Source organism: Puma concolor, chromosome C2 (genome assembly GCF_028749965.1).
Source record: "Puma concolor isolate L17-30 chromosome C2, mPumCon1.1.hap2, whole genome shotgun sequence".
NCBI classification, from domain to species: domain Eukaryota; kingdom Metazoa; phylum Chordata; class Mammalia; order Carnivora; family Felidae; genus Puma; species Puma concolor.
Window position 1 is genome coordinate 44,255,155 of NC_141675.1, and position 17,291 is coordinate 44,272,445.

The 17,291-nt window shown below is 40.8% G+C and overlaps 1 pseudogene; it reads left to right on the forward strand.

The window, feature by feature from the left end:
* Positions 1-218: 218 nt before the first annotated feature.
* Positions 219-15,824, forward strand: LOC112849992 (SREBP regulating gene protein pseudogene; annotated as a pseudogene).
* The last annotated feature ends 1,467 nt before the right edge of the window (positions 15,825-17,291 follow it).

The following is a 17,291-nucleotide window of genomic DNA, read 5'->3' on the forward strand; positions in this document are numbered from 1 at the left end:
ATTCTGGCAAAGAGACCGCTGTGGCTGGAGCCAAGTGCAAGAGGGGAAAAGTAGTAACATCTGAGATTAGTTTTGAGTAGGAAAATGACTTGCTATATTAAAAGGCTCACCAGGGCTGCTGTGTTGTGAATAGGTTGTAAAGGATGCAGCTGAAAGAAAGGAGATGAGGTCTGAAGTCATGTCAATAATCCAGGTAAGAGATAATAGTGGCTTAGACCATGACAGAAGTAGCAGAGATGGTAAGAAAAGGTTGGATTCTGTATGTATTTTTTTAAGGATTTTATTTTAAGTAACCTCTACACCCAATGTGGAGTTCAAACTCATTACCCTGAGATCAAGAGTCGCATGCTCTACTGACTGAGCCAGCCAGGTGCCCCTGCATGTTTTTAAGACAGAATCAACAGTATTTGGTGACAGACTGGATTGAGTATAAGAGAAAAAGAGGCATCAAAGATGACTATATGGGGGGGGGGGGGTGCCTGGGTGGCTCATTCAGTTAAGCATCTGACTTCAACTCAGGTCATGACCTGGTGGTTCACAAGTTCAAGCCCTGCGTTGGGCTCTGTGCTGACAACTCAGAACCTGGAGCCTGCTTTGGATTATGTGTCTTCCTCTCTCTCTCTCTGCCCCTCCCCCACTCGTTCTCTCTCTCTCTCTCTCTCTCTCTCTCAAAAATAAATAAAAAACATTTTAAAAAATTAAAAAAAAAAAGAGGACTATGTGGTTCAAGGCCCAAGCAACTGGAAAAATGAAATTGTCATTAACTGAAATGAACAAAACAACAAGTTGAGCAGGTTTGGGAGGGGGAAGATGAGGTGGTAAGTTTCAGACATTCCAAGTGCTGAGATACCTATTAAAATCCAAGTGGAGATGTCAATTAGGCAGTAGATATACAAATATGAAGTTTAGGGGAGAGATGTGGGATGGAGTATATGACAGTTGTCAGCATTTGAATGGTATTTAAAGCCATAAAACAGTACAATAATAAGTGTAGACAGAAAAGAGGCCCAAGGACTGAGTCCTGGGTAGTCCAGTGACTTCAGTTTGAGGGAATGACAGGGAGCCAGCAAAGGAGACTGGGAAGTGGCCAGTGAGTTAGAAGAAAAACCAGAAGCTTATCCTAGAAGTTGAGTTTCTAGCTTAGGAAAAAGTAATCAAGTGAGTCAAATGCTGCCTATAGAGCAAGCAATATGGGAGGACTGAGAGTTGGCTATTGGATTTAACAACGTGGAGGTCACCAATGACCTTGATAAGAGAAACTCTGGTGGTACAATAGACATGGGAGTGTAACTGGAATGGGTTCATGAGAGAATGGAAAGAGAGGAATTGGAAAGAGAGACAAAGGGAGCTCTTTTGGAGTTTTACTCCAAGGAGAGCAGAAAAATGAGGCAATAGCTGGAGGTAAAGTGGAAGTCAAGGGAAAATTTTAATGGGAAAAATTATAGCATGTCCGTACGTTGATGGGCATGTTCTTGTTGAGAGTGGGGGAGGGGAGGTAGGGTTTGATGATGCAAGAGAGAAAGGAGAGAATTGTTGGAACATGTCCTCGAGTAAATGAGAAGGGGTGGGAGCATGCATACGGATAGAGGAGCTGGTCTTAACAGCCTGGACACTTCAGTCCTACTCACAGAAGGGAAGACTGAACAGATGGGATTGAAAGCAGTGGGAATTTCTGATTGCTTTTGTTTTCTCAGTGAAACAGGAAGCAGGTTTATCAGCCAAGAATGAGAGTGGGAGAGAGTATTAAAGGTTTGGAGAGAGAGAAAAAGGTATGAAACAGTTGCCTGGGATGGTGAATAGTCTACAGCAATGTGGCAGGATGACCAGCAGGCAGGGAGGGCCCAACGAGGTCATGAATTTATGGTGAGACTAGGCAACATAACTGAGTGTTTTTTTCTAGTGAAGTTTTTAGCTCCAGAGGTGCAGGGAGAGTAGAAAGAAAGCTGGAATCACCAGGATTGGTACTCTGCTAGACAAGTACCATGAGGAGAGAGGGGCAAAGGACTCAAGAATGTATGTAAGAGAGTGATTACATTGATGGACTGTGGAACTTAGTGCAAGAAAGAAGGCAAGTAAGGACATAAGAGAATGTGAAGAACAGTTCAAATAAAAAAGGTTGGATTTGGAGATTGTGTCCCAGTGTGGCTGAAGAATTACTGGTTTGGGGTAGCAGAAAGAGAAAGCGGTAGAAAGATAGAATTTAGTGATTGAGAAGTGGGATACTGGAATTTGAGATTAAGATGTTTCCAAAATTGATGAAGATAAAGTCTAACGGTGTATTATAGACTGAATTGTGTCCCCTCAAAATTCATATGTTGAAGCACTAAACCTTATAACCTCAGATTGTGACTATATTTGGGAGATAGGGCCTTTAAAGTGGTAATTAAGTTAAAACAAGATTGGTAGGATGGGCCCTAATCCAGTCTGACGTGTGTCCTTATAAAAGGAGGAAATTTGAACACACAAAGAGATACCCAGATGCGCAGAGAAAAGACCTTCATCGGACAAAAGAAGGCAGCCATCTGTAAGCCAAGGAGAGAGGTCTCAGGAGAAAGCAAACCTATCAACATCTTGATTTGGGACTTCTGTCTTCCATTACTGTGAGAAAATAAACTTCTGTTGCTTAAACCCACTAGTCTGTGGTATTTTGTTATAACAGCCCCAGCAGATTAACACAAGTTGTGGTCATGGGGGTGAGTGGTGAGGCAGGGTGGAGGCAAGAGGATTGGAAAAAAGAATCAAAAGGGTTTAGTTGAGATTTTGTAAAGGTTTTTATTGTTCATATTTTTCACTTTGAAGAGGAGTAACTAGGAATACCTTTTTTTTTAAGTTTACAGAGAATAGAAATCATTGACCAATTTCTATCTTGTTTCAATGCTATTGCTTCCAGTAAATTTTAGTGTCTGAGCTGAATGGTCACCCCTAAACAGGGTGTCCCTCAAAATAATGATGAATTGTATCTAATGAATATCTCTTTTTTGAGCTAGAAACAGTGTTAGAAGCTCTGACATACATTAAAACAAAAAATGAGCTCAACGGCACTAAGGCAAAGGCATTATTAATCTCATTTTGCATGTGAAAAAAAATGGATCTAAGAAAAAAAATTTAAACTTGCTCAACTATTAGACGTTAAGTCCAAGACTTTTATATTCTTTGGACTCTTCACCTACCCTTGCCTGATACATTTCTGTGCATCAATCCCCTCTTCATTGCAAATGGGTTTTGAATTTGGATATTCTGATTCGTTGGTAGTGGCTGCCTACAATATTAATTTAAAGACACGCTGGTTTCAGTTAGAGAGATACACAGGCCAGATAGGTTAGTTAGATCGATTATTGATGTCTGCTGTGGAGTCAGGGTCATGGAAGGGCAACACTAACATGGAAGGGCATGACTAATATTCCCCAGTCTTAGTCAAGCCCAGAAAGATGTCTCCAGTGATGTTTTTATGTCACAGGTAGTTATGAAGACTTGAGGAAGTGCAGGGCTAATTGTCATCTGGAAGACTGTTCAGTAAAAGTGACAGAAGTGAATGAAGAGAATATGACAGGCTGGAAAACTTGATAAAATTATTTAAAAGGGAGGGGCGCCCGGGTGGCTCTGTCAGTTAAGTGACCATGTAGGGCTCTGTGTTGACAGTGCGGAGCCTGCTTGGGATTCTCTCTCTCCCTGTCTCTCTGCCCCTCCCCCACTCCCGCATATGCTCTGCTCTCTCAAAGTAAATAAATAAACATTTTAAAAATTGCCAAAGGGGGAGTTGAGTAATGTCCTTATTTTGGTTATCCCATTAATACAAACATCTAATGAAGTCTCCCTGGACAACTAAAAAAAAAAAAAAATGTACTTAAGTTCATTTCTAAGAACATTCTTTTATAACCTGCCTCCTGAAAAAAATATGTGTACTCATAAAAAAAAAAAAATATTCCTGAAGCCATTTGTCTCCAGTAAACTCCCAATTTTCTTGCCAAGGAATTCTTACTAAATCAGGATTTTCTTGCTGGTCCTCCAGGAACCAGGAAGAGTCTCTGGCTGCTGTGCTTATTGGCTGCTTCTGGCGTTGGCTTCCTGTTCTCCACGGCAGAGCTGAGGAAATCCGCAGGATGCTTGCTACCAGGGGACAAGGTGACTCAGGAGGAAACACTCCACCTAAAATAGTCTTGGTGTGCAGCTTCTGAGTCACTTTGGAATCAAAGTTAACGTGGGATCCTGAAAGTAATCCTACAGATGATGGGAAGTGGAGAAGAAGGAAATATCTCAAACAAGTTTACTGAAAAAAGTTTGCCACAAAGATGAAAATTTAACTGCCAAAAAGGCTAATATTCAGAGAGAAACTTCATCCCTAAAGTTCAAAGTGGATGAATTGTGATTTTCTTCAGTGACCAGGGGCATAAAGTGTTAGTCATGGCCCAATCTAGAGACCCACTGGGAGTGGATGTTTTCTTAAAAATACATTAAAAACAGCAGTAGAACAGCTGTGTAAACAGAAATGGACCACTGGCTTGCAGTAGCCTTGATTTTTGTGTTTATAATTCTTTCTCGAGAATTATCTGGCCAAAAGTACTTATGGGACTGCTAGACTCTATGTTTATCTCTAGTTAAAGGTAAACACCTAGTGTTTCACCTACTGAGAGAGGGGAAGAAGTATACAATTCATATTCAAAGCTCTCCAAGCAGTATTCTATATTTGGAATGACCTCTAAAACCTTTATCTTACCTGCCCTTTTCCCTCTTCTTCCTGGCCCCAGGCCTCAGTGTCCATTTATTTATTGCAGCTCTTCACAGGGAGGGATTAAAGAACTGTGTTCCATCGTTTAGTCTTTAAATGTGTATTGAGCAATTGTCATCTAGCAGGAAGGCAAAGAACACCCATTTTTTGCCCTCAACATGCACTCTGCTCAGACCCTAATTGGGGAAATAGAAAAGTTCAACAAAAGGTTTGTGATACAAAATGTCAAATCTCCAGTAGATTTAAGCATAGGCTTCATGGAAGTACAGCAAGGCAAAGGGAACTTGAATGGAACTGGGGGTTCATGGGAGATTTCTTAAAAGGGCAGGGAAAGAATTGAGTCACCAAGGTTAAGAGACAGGTAGTTGGGCAAAACGAGACTCAATCAAAGTTAAACATTCACTGGTAGATAAATGCATTGTATGATGCTTGATTGGAGCTTGGCTTGGAAAATGAGGTAAAATATATCTTGAGGATAATTACAAAACTCTGAATACAGAGAGTATTAGACAATATTAGAAGGGGTTTTAAATTTATTTTGGGTAAAGTAATGGTGTAGTTACAAATGAGGTTGCTCTAATTTTTAGGAGATACATACACTTGAAGTGTATTTTGCTAATGGTTTAGCAAACATCTGAAATCTGAAATGGTTTAGCAAAAGTAGGAAGAGGAGGAAAAGGAGAAAGAGGAGGAGGAGGAGGAGGAGGAGAAGCAGAAGCAGAAGAAGAAGGAGGGAGGGGGAAGGAAATCAGAAGGGGAGGAGAGAGGAGGGCAGGGGGAGGAAAAATGAATGCATGGTAGATAGATAAAGGGATCAAACATAACAGAATGTGAACAACTGTTGAACTGAATCTGGATGTTCATTGTACTAGTTTTTCAACTTTCTCGAGTTTTTGACAATTTTCATAAAAAATAGTTGGAAAAAAAAAGTACCTGGTAGACACACTCAGTTGGATAAATTTACCCAAAATTCATGGAGTGTATTCATGCTGGTAATTCAAAATAGCAAATAAATGCTCTGCCCAAACAGCTGCATTAGGCCACCCAGAAGCACTGAGTTAGGAAAGAGGGGCCAACTCTGCAACTTGGAGCCAGTGTCCAGCTGCCTGAGTGGAAATGAATGTGGCAGGGAGGGTGGGTGAGGAAGGACCTCAGTGCTTGAAGACCCTTGTGTGTGTCAGGCTGAAAAGTTTGGACTTTATCTCCAGGAAGTCAGGCCACTTAAGAGTGGAGAGCATTTTAGAGGCTCATTTGAGGGACGGATCAGAGTTTGGAAAGCATAGAACTAAGAGATCATTGCAGAGACAAGTGCAGTAATTCCATCAGAAATAAAAAAGGCCAAATGTTGGGGAGGATGCCAAGCAAGCCACTTTGGAAAAGGGTTTGGCGATTTCTTACAAAATTAAATATATACTTATGATTCAACCCAGTCATTTTCCTACTAGGTATTTACTCAAGAAAACTAAAACAGGAGTCCACACAAATGCTCTGACAGGAATGTTTAGAGCAACATTAGTCATAATCACCAAAATTGGGAGTATTGACTAGTAAACTGGTAAAGTGTACATTCATAAACAAAACACCGTGCAATAAAAAGGAATAAACCAATACTACAACACGGATGAATTTCAAAAGCCTTATGCTAAGTGAAAGAAGTCAAACTACACACTGTATGATTCATGGATAGGACATTCTGGTAAAGTCAAAGCCATTGATACAGAAATCAGACCAATAGTTACCAGGTGCTAGGGTATGGGAAGGAGTTGCTTACAAAGGGGCACATGGAACTTTCTGGGTATGGGAAAATATTCTATATAGTATTTTTATCATGGTGGTGGTTACAGAGCTACATATATTTATCAAAACTGTGCACCTAATAGTGTGAATTTCACTGTATAGAAATTATATCTCAGTATACCTCAATTCAAAAAAAGGAAAATAATGGGGCACCTGGGTGACTCAGTTAAGTGTCCAACTTCGGCCCAGGTCATGATCTCACGATTTGTGAGTTTGAGTCCCAAATTGGGCTGTCTGCTATAAGTACAGAGCCCACCTCAGATCCTCTGTCCCTCTCTCTCTCTCTCTATGCCCCTCCCCTGCTCAGTTTCTCTCTCTCTCAAAAATAATATTTTTTAAAAAGGTAAATAAAAAAGAAAAATAGGACATGAAGATTGAATGGATAAAGAATAGGAAAAGGAAAAGTGAAAGATATTTTAGTGATCAAGAAAACAGATACACTAATACAAGAAGTGTAAATGTCAGAGACAGCACCTGATACAGCCAGTTAACTGCTACAAGAATAAAATGATCAATCAAGTTATATATAGGTGGAATTCAGAATGTACTAAAATATTTTCATCTGTTTTTATGTTATTATTTTAGCAGTCAGTTTGATGCAAGTATGAGGAAAACGTTATTAACTTTAGAAAGTACATAATGGATTCGCAAGAAGAAACTTAAATTCGGGGAAAAAGTGTGTGTGTGTGTGTGTGTGTGTGTGTGTGTAGGCATTCCTGTCTCAAATATCTGATGATAATTTTCCCTGAATTATGTTTTTCATGGATTTTACATGCAAAATGCTTTCTTAATTCTAATTAATAAAAAACACTAAATATATATATATATATATATATATATATATATATTTTTTTTTTTTTTTTTAATGAAAAATACCTGTGATATGGTGGAAGAAGTCAGCATGGAGATAGGTTGGAGAGAATTTAAGAAAGTAGAATCTTTCCCAGGAAATGATTTTCCAGATAAGATATGCTTGCACGTGGGCATATGGACCTCGCAAATAAGAATACTACTGGGGGTGGGGGGAGGAGCCAAGAGAGCAGAACAGCATGGAAGTTTTTTTTGCCTCTCACATCCATGAAATACAGCCAGACCAACACTAAACCATCCTGCACACCTAGAAAACTGATCCGAAGATTAACACAACAATCTGCACAACCTGAACCACAACTCAGCAGGAATGCGGCACGGAAAGGTGAACTGGGGCAGAGAGAAGCTGCGGAGGGCAGAGAGCTGTTTTTGCTTGCAGAGAGAGGACGGAGACCAGGGTGGGAGGGAGAGTACGGGAAAAGCACCCCCCCCAAAAGCAGCTGGAGACAAAGTGGAAAATTGGAAACAGCCACAGAGACTAAACTAAAAAGGGAGAAAGGAGAGGGTTTAAATTCCATTAAGACTCTAAAAACAGGGGGAGCGCAGAATCTGAAACTCTGCAGCTCAATACCTGGTGGTGCTCTGGTGAGAAGGGCGAATCCCCGGGAGCAGAGTGAAGTCCAGGGTCTTCAGGCCACATGGGGAGAGGCGGTTCCCCTGCTGGGAGGACATCTGGTAGAGGCTGTGCAGACCGCCACAGGCAAAGGTCCCAGTGGACCCGGGAGAACAACCACATTTGCTGGAGCTGGGACAAGGTCGTTGGGGGCGAAGCCTGCTGCCAGATGTGTGTTGTGATTTGCCATAATCCCTGAAATGCGGCTGCCACACAATCGCATGAACTTTTTCTGAGGCGGGCTGGCACCCAGACACAGTCTCTGGTCACCGGCAAGCAGCATCGTCCCGTGAACGTTCCTGGGTGCAGCCAGCACCCGGCCATTGCTCGGTGAGACCCTCCGCAGAGGGGCGGAACAGGTCAAAGCCACAGTCCCTCAGAAGTAAGAGGCCGGGGAAAACAGCCGCATCTGAGACAAAACTCGGGAGAGAGGTACTACCTGGGGCTTGGTCACGGAAAGTGTAAAAGCGAGGAGTGGAGGAAAGCTGAAACAAAGGACGGGTGCGCGATTGCTGATCCAGGAGAACAGAATTCTGATACTAGAGGCTGGGTGACGCCATATTTACCACTCCTGTGCATGCGCACACACACCTACAAGCGCCACCGCAACAATCCACCTCAGTAAGCTAAGCAGCGCCATCTAGTGGAGAGTAGAGCTGTTACACTAAGCCCCGCCCAACTGGGGCCGACCTCGCTCTCAGGAACACAAATCCTTCCAGCTGCTTAGCCTCCGGACTATAAATGGCTTCATAGTTTGACTTCTAGGGGAAAACAAATTTCAATAGTATTTCAGTCTGTTCGCTGGTCCATCCTTTCAATTTCCTTTTTTAATCTTAAATACAGAAACAGAAAAAATTTATTATTATTTTCAATTTTTATTAAATATTTTTCTTTAATTTTTTCCTACTATATTTTTTACTTTTGTGTAAATTTGTTCAACCTCTATTTTACTTCCATCATTTCATTTTATTCTATTTCAGTGTATGTATTTTTTCAAATTTTCAAATGATTTCCTTTTTTTTCTTTCCCCTTTTTTCTCTAATCTATCAAGCCCCTTTCAACACCCAGACTAAAACACACCTAGGATCTAGCATCATTTATTTCACTTGTGTGTGTGTGTGTTGTTTCTAATATTTTAATTTTAATTTTTTTTACCTTATCAATTCCTTTTCTCCCTTCAAAAAGACAAAATGAAGGAATTCACCCCAAAAGATAGAGCAGGAAGAAAGGAAAGCCAGGGACTTAACCAACACAGTTACAAGCAAGATGTCTGAACCAGAATTTAGAAATGCGATAATATGAATACTGGCTGGAGTCAAAAATTGATTAAAACCCTTTTCTGCATATATAAAAGAGGTAAAATCTAGTCAGGATGAAACAAAAAACGCTATAACCAAGCTGCAATCTAGAAAGGATGCCACGGTGACAAAGATGTATGAGGCAGAGCAGAGAATCAGCTATGTGGAGAACAATGGAGAATGATGAAGCAGAAAAAAAGAGGGAGACTAAGGCAAATGGCCATGATTTAAGAATTAGAGAAATCAATGACTGACTAAAAAGGAACAACATCAGAATCATAAGGGTCCCAAAAGATGAAAAGAGAGAAAAAGGGGTAAAAGGGTTATGTGAGCAAATCATAGCAGAAAATTTTCCTAACCTGGGGAAAGACATAGACATCAAAATCCAGGAAGCACAGAGGACTCCCATAAGATTCAACAAAAATAGACCGTCAGCAAGGCATATCATAGTCAAATTTACAAAAGACTCAGGCAAGGAAAGAATCATGAAAGCAGCAAAGGGAAAAAAGTCCTTAATCTACAAGGGAAGACAGATCAGGTTTGCAGAAGACCTATCCACAGAAACTTGGCAGGTCAAAAAGGAATGGCAGGATATATTCAATGGGCTGAATTGGAAAACTATGCAGCGAAGAATTCTTTCTCCAGCAAGGATGTCATTCCAAATAGAAGGAGAGATTAAAAGTTTCCCAGCAAACAAAAATTAAAGGAGTTCATGACCACTAAACCAGCCCTGCAAGAAATATTAAGGGGGACTCTCTGAGGGGAGAAAAAACTAAATAAATAAATTAAATACATACATAAATAATACCAAAAGCAACAAAGACTAGAAAGGACCAGAGAACACCACCAGAAACTCCAACTCTACAAGCAACATAATGGCAATAAACTCATATCTTCAGTACTCACTCTAAATGTCAATGATCTAAATGCTCCAGTCAAGGGGCGCCTGGGTGGCTTGGTCGGTTGAGCGTCCGACTTCAGCCAGGTCGCTATCTCGCGGTCCGTGAGTTCGAGCCCCGTGTCAGGCTCTGGGCTGATGGCTCAGAGCCTGGAGCCTGCTTCCGATTCTGTGTCTCCCTCTCTCTCTGCCCCTCCCCCATTCATGCTCTGTCTCTCTCTGTCTCAAAAATAAAATAAAAAAACAAAAAACATTTCAAAAAAAAAAAAATAAATGCTCCAGTCAAAAGACATAGGGTAACAGAATGGATAAGAAAACAAGATCCATCTATACGCTGTTTACAAGAGACCCAGTTGAGACTTAAAGACACCTTCAGATTGAAAGTAACGGGATGGAGAACCATCTATCATGCTAATGGTCAACAAAAGAAAGCTAGAGTAGCCATACTTTTATCAGACAATCTAGACTTTAAAATAAAGACTGTAACAAGAGATGAGGAAGGGCATTGTATCATAGTTAAGGGGTCTATCCACCAAGAAGACCTAACAATTGTAAACATTTATGCTCCAAATGTGGCACACCCAAATATATACATCAATTAATCACAAACATGAAGAAACTCACTGATAATAATACCATAATAGTAGGGGACTTCAACATCCCATGTACAACATCGAACAGACCATCTAAACAGAAAATCAACAAGGAAACAATGGCTTTGAATGACACACTGGACCAGATGGACTGAACAGATATATTCAGAACATTTCATCCTAAAGCAGCGGAATATACATTCTCCTCCAGTGCACATGGAACATTCTCCAGAATAGATCACATGCTGGGATGTGATCAGCCCTCAGAAAGTATGAAAAGATCAAGATCATACCATGCATATTTTCAGACCACAACACTATGAAACTCAAAATCAATCACAAGAAAAAAATTGAAAAAATAACAAATACTTGGAGACTAAAGAACATCCTACTAAAGAAAGAATGGGCTAACCAAGAAGTTAAAGAGGAAATTGAAAAGTGCATGGAAACCAATGAAAATGATAACACCACAGCCCAAAACCTATAGGACACAAAAAAGGCAGCCATAAGAGGGAAGTATATAGCAATCCAGGCCTTCCTAAAGAAGGAAGAAAGGTCTCACATACACAACCTAACCATACACCATAAAAAGCTGAGAAAAGAACAGCAAATAAAACCCAAAAACAGCAGAAGTCAGGAAATAATAAAGATTAGAACAGAAATCAATGCTATTGAAACCAAAAAAACAGTAGAACAGATCAATGAAACCAGAAGCTGGTACTTTGAAGGAATTAACAAAATTGATAAACCCCTACCCAGTTTGATCAAAAAGAAAAAGGAAAGGACCCAAATAAATAAAATCAAGAATGAAAGAGGAGAAATCACAACCAACACAGCAGAAATAAAAACAATAAGAAGAGAATATTATGAGCAATTATACACCAATAAAATGGGCAATCTGGAAGAAATGGAAAAATTCATAGAAACTACCAAAACTGAAACAGGAAGAAATAGAAAATTTGAATAGACCCATAACCAGGAAAGAAATTGAGTTAGTAATCAAAAATCTCCCCAAAAAACAGAGTCCAGGGCCAGATGGCTTTCCAGGGGAATTCTACCAAACATTTAAGGAAGAGTTAACACCTATTCTCTTAAAGCTGTTCCAAAAAATAGAAATGGAAGGAAAATTTCCAAACTCTTTCTATGAAGCCAGCATTACTTTGATTCCAAAACCAGACAAAGACCCCACTAAAACAGAGAACTATAGACCAATTTCCCTTATGAACACGGATGCAAAAATCCTCAACAAGATATTGGCCAACCAGCTCCAACAATACATTAAAAAAATTAACCACAACGACTAAGTGGGATTTATACCTGGGATGCAGGGCTGGTTCAATATCCACAAAAACAATCAATGTGATTCATCACATCAATAAAAGACAAGAACCAGATGATCCTCTCAATAGATGCAGAGAAAGCATTTAACCAAATACAACATCCTTTCTTGATAAAAATCCTCAAGATAGTAGGGATAGAAGGATCATACCTCGAGATCATAAAAGCCATATATGAAAGACCCAATGCTAATATCATCCTGAATGGAGAAAAACTGAGCGCTTTCCCCCTAAGGTCAGGAGCAACACAGGGATGTCCACTCTCAACACTGTTATTCAACACAGTATTGGAAGTCTTAACATCTGCAGTCAGACAACACAAAGAAATAAAAGGCATCCAAATCGGCCAGGAGAAGGTCAGCCTTCACTCTTCTCAGATGACATGATACTCTATAGGGAAAACCCAAAAGATTCGACCAAAAAACTGCTAGAATCGATTCATGAATTCAGCAAAGTTGCAGTATATAAAATCAATGCACAGAAATCGGTTGCATTCCTATACACCAGTAATGAAGCAACAGAAAGAGAAATCAAGGAATCGATCCCATTTACAATTGCACAAAAGACCATAAAATACCTAGGAATAACTCTAACCAAAGAGGTGGAAAATCTATACACTGAATAACTATAGAAAGCTTATGAAAGAAATTGAAGAAGACACAAAAAAATGGAAAAAGAGTCCATGCTTCTGAATAGGAAGAACAAATATTGTTAAAATGTCAATACTACCCAAAGCAATCTACATATTCAATGCAATCCCTATCAAAATAACACCAGCATTCTTCACAGAGCTGGAACAAACAATCCTAAAATTTGTATGGAACCAGAAAAGACCCAAATAGCCAAAGCAATCTTTAAAAAGAAAACCAAAGCAGGAGGCATCATAGTCCCGGACTTCAAGCTATACTACAAAGCTATAATCATCAAGACAGTATGGTACTGGCACAAAAACAGACACTCAGATCAATGGAACAGAATAGAGAACCCAGACATGGACCCACAAACATATGGCCAACTAGCCTTTGACAAAGCAGGAAAGAATATCCAATGGAACAAAGACAGTCTCTTCAGCAAGTGGGACTGGGAAAGCTGGACAGCGACATGCAGAAGAATGAACCTGGACCACTTTCTTACACCATATACAAAAATAGACTCAAAATGGGTGAAGGACCTAAATGTAAGACAGGAACCCATCAAAATCCTTGAGGAGAAAGAAGGCAAAAATCTCTTTGATCTTGGCCACAGCAACTTCTTACTCAACATGTCTCCAGAGGCAAGAGAAACAAAAGCAAAAATGAACTATTAGGACCTCATCAAAATAAAAAGCTTCTGCACAGTGAAGGAAACAGCAAAACAGCAAAACTAAAAGGCAACTGACAGAATTGGAGAAGATATTTGCAAACCACATATCAGATAAAGAGGTAGTATCCAAAATCTATAAAGAATTTATAAAACTCAACACCCAAAAATCAAATAATCCAGTGAAGAAATGGGAAAAAGACATAAATAGACACTTCTCCAAAGGAGACATCCAGGTGGCCAACTGACACATGAAAAAATGCTCCACATCACTCATCATCAGGGAAATACAAATCAAAACCACAATGAGATACCACCTCACACCTGTCAGAATGGCTAACATTAACAACACAGGGAACAACAGATGTTGGTGAGGATGCAGAGAAAGAGGATCTCTTTTGCCCTGCTGGTGGGAATGCAAACTGGTGCAGCCACTCTGGAAAACAGTATGGAGGTTCCTCAAAAAACTAAAAATAGAACGACCCTACGATCCAGCAATTGCATGACTAGGCATTTATCCACAGGATACAGGTGTGCTGTTTTGAAGGGGCACATGCACCCCAATGTTTGTAGCAGCACTATCAGCAATAGCCAAAGTATGGAAAGAGCCGAAATGTCCATTGATGGATGAATGGATAATGAAGAAGTGGTATATATATATACAATGGAGTATTACTCTGTAATCAAAAAGAATTAAACCTTGTCATTCACAACTACGTGGATGGAACTAGAGGGTATTATGCTAAGTGAAATTAGTCAGTCAGAGAAATACAAATTCACATGACTTCACTCATATGAGGTCTTTAAGACACAGAACAGATGAACACAAGGGAAACGAAGCAAAAATAATATAAAAACAGGGAGGGGGAAAAACATAAGAGACTCTTAAATATGGAGAACAAAAAGGGTACTGGAGGGCTTGTGGGGGGGGGATGGGATAAATGTGTAAGGGGCATTAAGGAATCTACTCCTGAAATCATTGTTGCACTATGTGCTAACTTGGATGTAAATTAAAAAAATAAAATATAAATTAAAAAAAAACCTATCATCCAAAAAAAAAGAATACTACTGTGGGGGTGCCTGGGTGGCTCAGTTGTTAAACATCTGACTTCCACTCAGGTTATGATATCCTGGTTTGTGAGCATGAGCCCCCTATTGGGTGAGCTCAGGCCTGGGTTCTGGAGAACATGAGTCCTGCTTCAGGTGAGCCCCCTCTCTCTCTGCCCTTGCTCACTTTCACCCTCTCTCTTAATAAAAAAAAAATACTACTGTAGTATTTGTAAGGAGAAAAGAGTGGAAATAATCTAATTTTCCAATAGGAAAATGGTTAAGTAAATGATGACATTTCTGTACAACAGAATACTATGTAGTTGTTAAACATGAGACAAATATATGTGTGCCTATATGCAATGATGGCGAGTTATAAAAAAAGAAAGAACGAAAAGAAAAGTGGGGCACCGGGTGGCTCAGACGGTTAAGCTTAGGACTTAGGTTTTCATCATGATCTCATAGTAGGTGAGTTCGAGTCCAGCGTCATGCTCTGTACTGACAGCTCAGAGCCTAGAAACTGCTTCAGATTCTGTGTCTCCCTCTGTCTTCCCCTCCCCCACTCTCTCTTTCTCTCTCTCTCTCTCTCTCTCTCAAAAATAAACATTAAAAGAAATTTAAAAAGAAAAAGAAAACATTGTACAGAATATTGCTAATTATGCAACAAAAGAAATGTCACACACATACACACAGACACACACAGACAGACACACACACACACACACACACACACACACACACAGCACAGCCATAGAATATCTCTGGAAGACTATGACCAGAAGCTGTTTTATCTGTCAGGGTCCATTCAGGAGACAGTAATGACCTAATAATTTGAATAGTCAGCCGGTGTGGCACTGGCTCCTCTGGAAGAGGTAGGTTCTGACCCTGGTCTTCTGGCGCTGTCTCTCCACTTCCTCACCAGCATCTTCAGGCAGGAGGAGAGGGCAGTGAGAGATTGGAATCTCCTCCAGGTTCAAGACCATGACCACCCATTCTGTAGAAAGTTCGTTTTCACTTGGGTAGCAGCAGTCTTCCTAGTGCCGGGACTCCATCCAAGGGAAGCACCTCATCACAGATGAGCTAGAATACATTTGTGAAAGAAAGGGCTGGCTGCTGTAACATCAACTTGCCTGGCACAAAGCAGTACCACTGGGACGGCTGCTTGCCCAAGGGCTCCTGCGGTGCTTTCGGGTACTGCGTGTTCCCGCAGGCAACCCAGCAGGCAACTTCTGGAGCGCTTCCTCCACCGGGCAGCTATGGCGTTCCAGAACCTCTTCACGGCCCTGGAAGATCACTTTGAATCGTGTTCGGCTGAGTGCAGGGCTTCATCCCAGGTTCCCAAGTAGTTGATGCTGGCTGCTGATTTGATATCTTCATCATGACAAGTGTAAAAGAAAAAAAATTAAATCACAGGTATATCCAGTCCTTCCCCACTCGCTACCCACAAGAGGAAGGACCCAGAGTCATTTCACAGCAGGCTGAATTCTTGAAATGAGATCATCTTGTATTATCTGGGTGGGCCTTAAACTCAATGACAAAACTCCCGTGGACACGCAGAGGAGATACACACAGGAGAAAGCCATGGTGGAGACAGAGGCAGCTGTTGGAGTGATGCAGCTACAAACCGGGGGATGCTGAAAGCCCACGAGAGCTTAAAGAAGCAAAGAACAGAGTCTCCCCTAGAGCTCTGGAGAGGAACAGCCCTACCAACACCTTGACTTTGGACTTCTGGCCTCCAGAGATGAAAGAGAATAAATTCCTGTTGTTTTAAGCCACCACGTTTGTGGCGATTTGTTTGGGAAGCCCTGGAAAACTAATAGACATTTCTTTTGTATTAATGGAAAAAGAGGCCAAGTTAAAAAAAAAAAAAAAAGAAAGAAAGAAAAGATATTGGAGAAGCCAGTAGGATTTAAATAACCAGTTGCATTTATTGAGCACTTACCACATGCCAAGCACCTGTTCCAGTTAAATGGTGACAGAAATTTGAAACCATCAAGGTAAGCCCCAGAGCTTGTGTTTTTAAGCAGCTACTCTGTACTTCTAGGAAAGAGTAGAAGCTGTGTTTGGAAAGGGACTTGGGAAGGGAATGAGGAAAGTTAAGAAAATGGGGGGTAATTTGAGAGAGATTTGGGGCCAGCTACCATGGAGGTGAGATATAAGTTCATAAGTTTGTTTTACATTATAAACAGAGTTTTTTGGTATTCCTTGAGAAGCTTGGCAAAGATCTATAGGGCTCTCCAGTTGGGGTGCCTGGGTGACTCAGTCAGTTAAGCATCTGACTCTTGGTTTTGGCTCAGGTCATGATCTCACGGTTTCATGGATTCAAGCCCTGCAACAGGCTCTGCTCTGGCAGCACAGAGCCTGCTTGGGATTTTCCCTCCCTCCCCCTCTCTCTGCCCCTTCCCCACTCATGCTGTCTCTTTCTCTCTCAATATAAACAAACTTAAAAAAATAATAAAGGGCTCTCCAGTTAATTTTTTGTTTTTTTACTTTGACATGAGACTGTACCAAGACTTGCACATATGGTGCCTGTGTTTTCTATGGGTTACATTTTCACTCAGTTGCCATTCATTCATGAGCTCCATTTGGCTTATGTGCCATTAACTGTGCTCAGTGCTGGGCATACCTGCAGGTGAGTGAGAACCAGACCCTGCTTGGGGGACTCAGCTCGTCCTGGTCCAGCAGACAAAGATTCTTGAAACTGGACATCATTCTGTGGGCAGTGGAAGTTTGTATGCAGTGGGGAAGAAGCAGAGAGAGTGTAAGAACTGATTCGGTGTTCCCCAAGATGCTGAGCCTTCCGGATCTGTAAA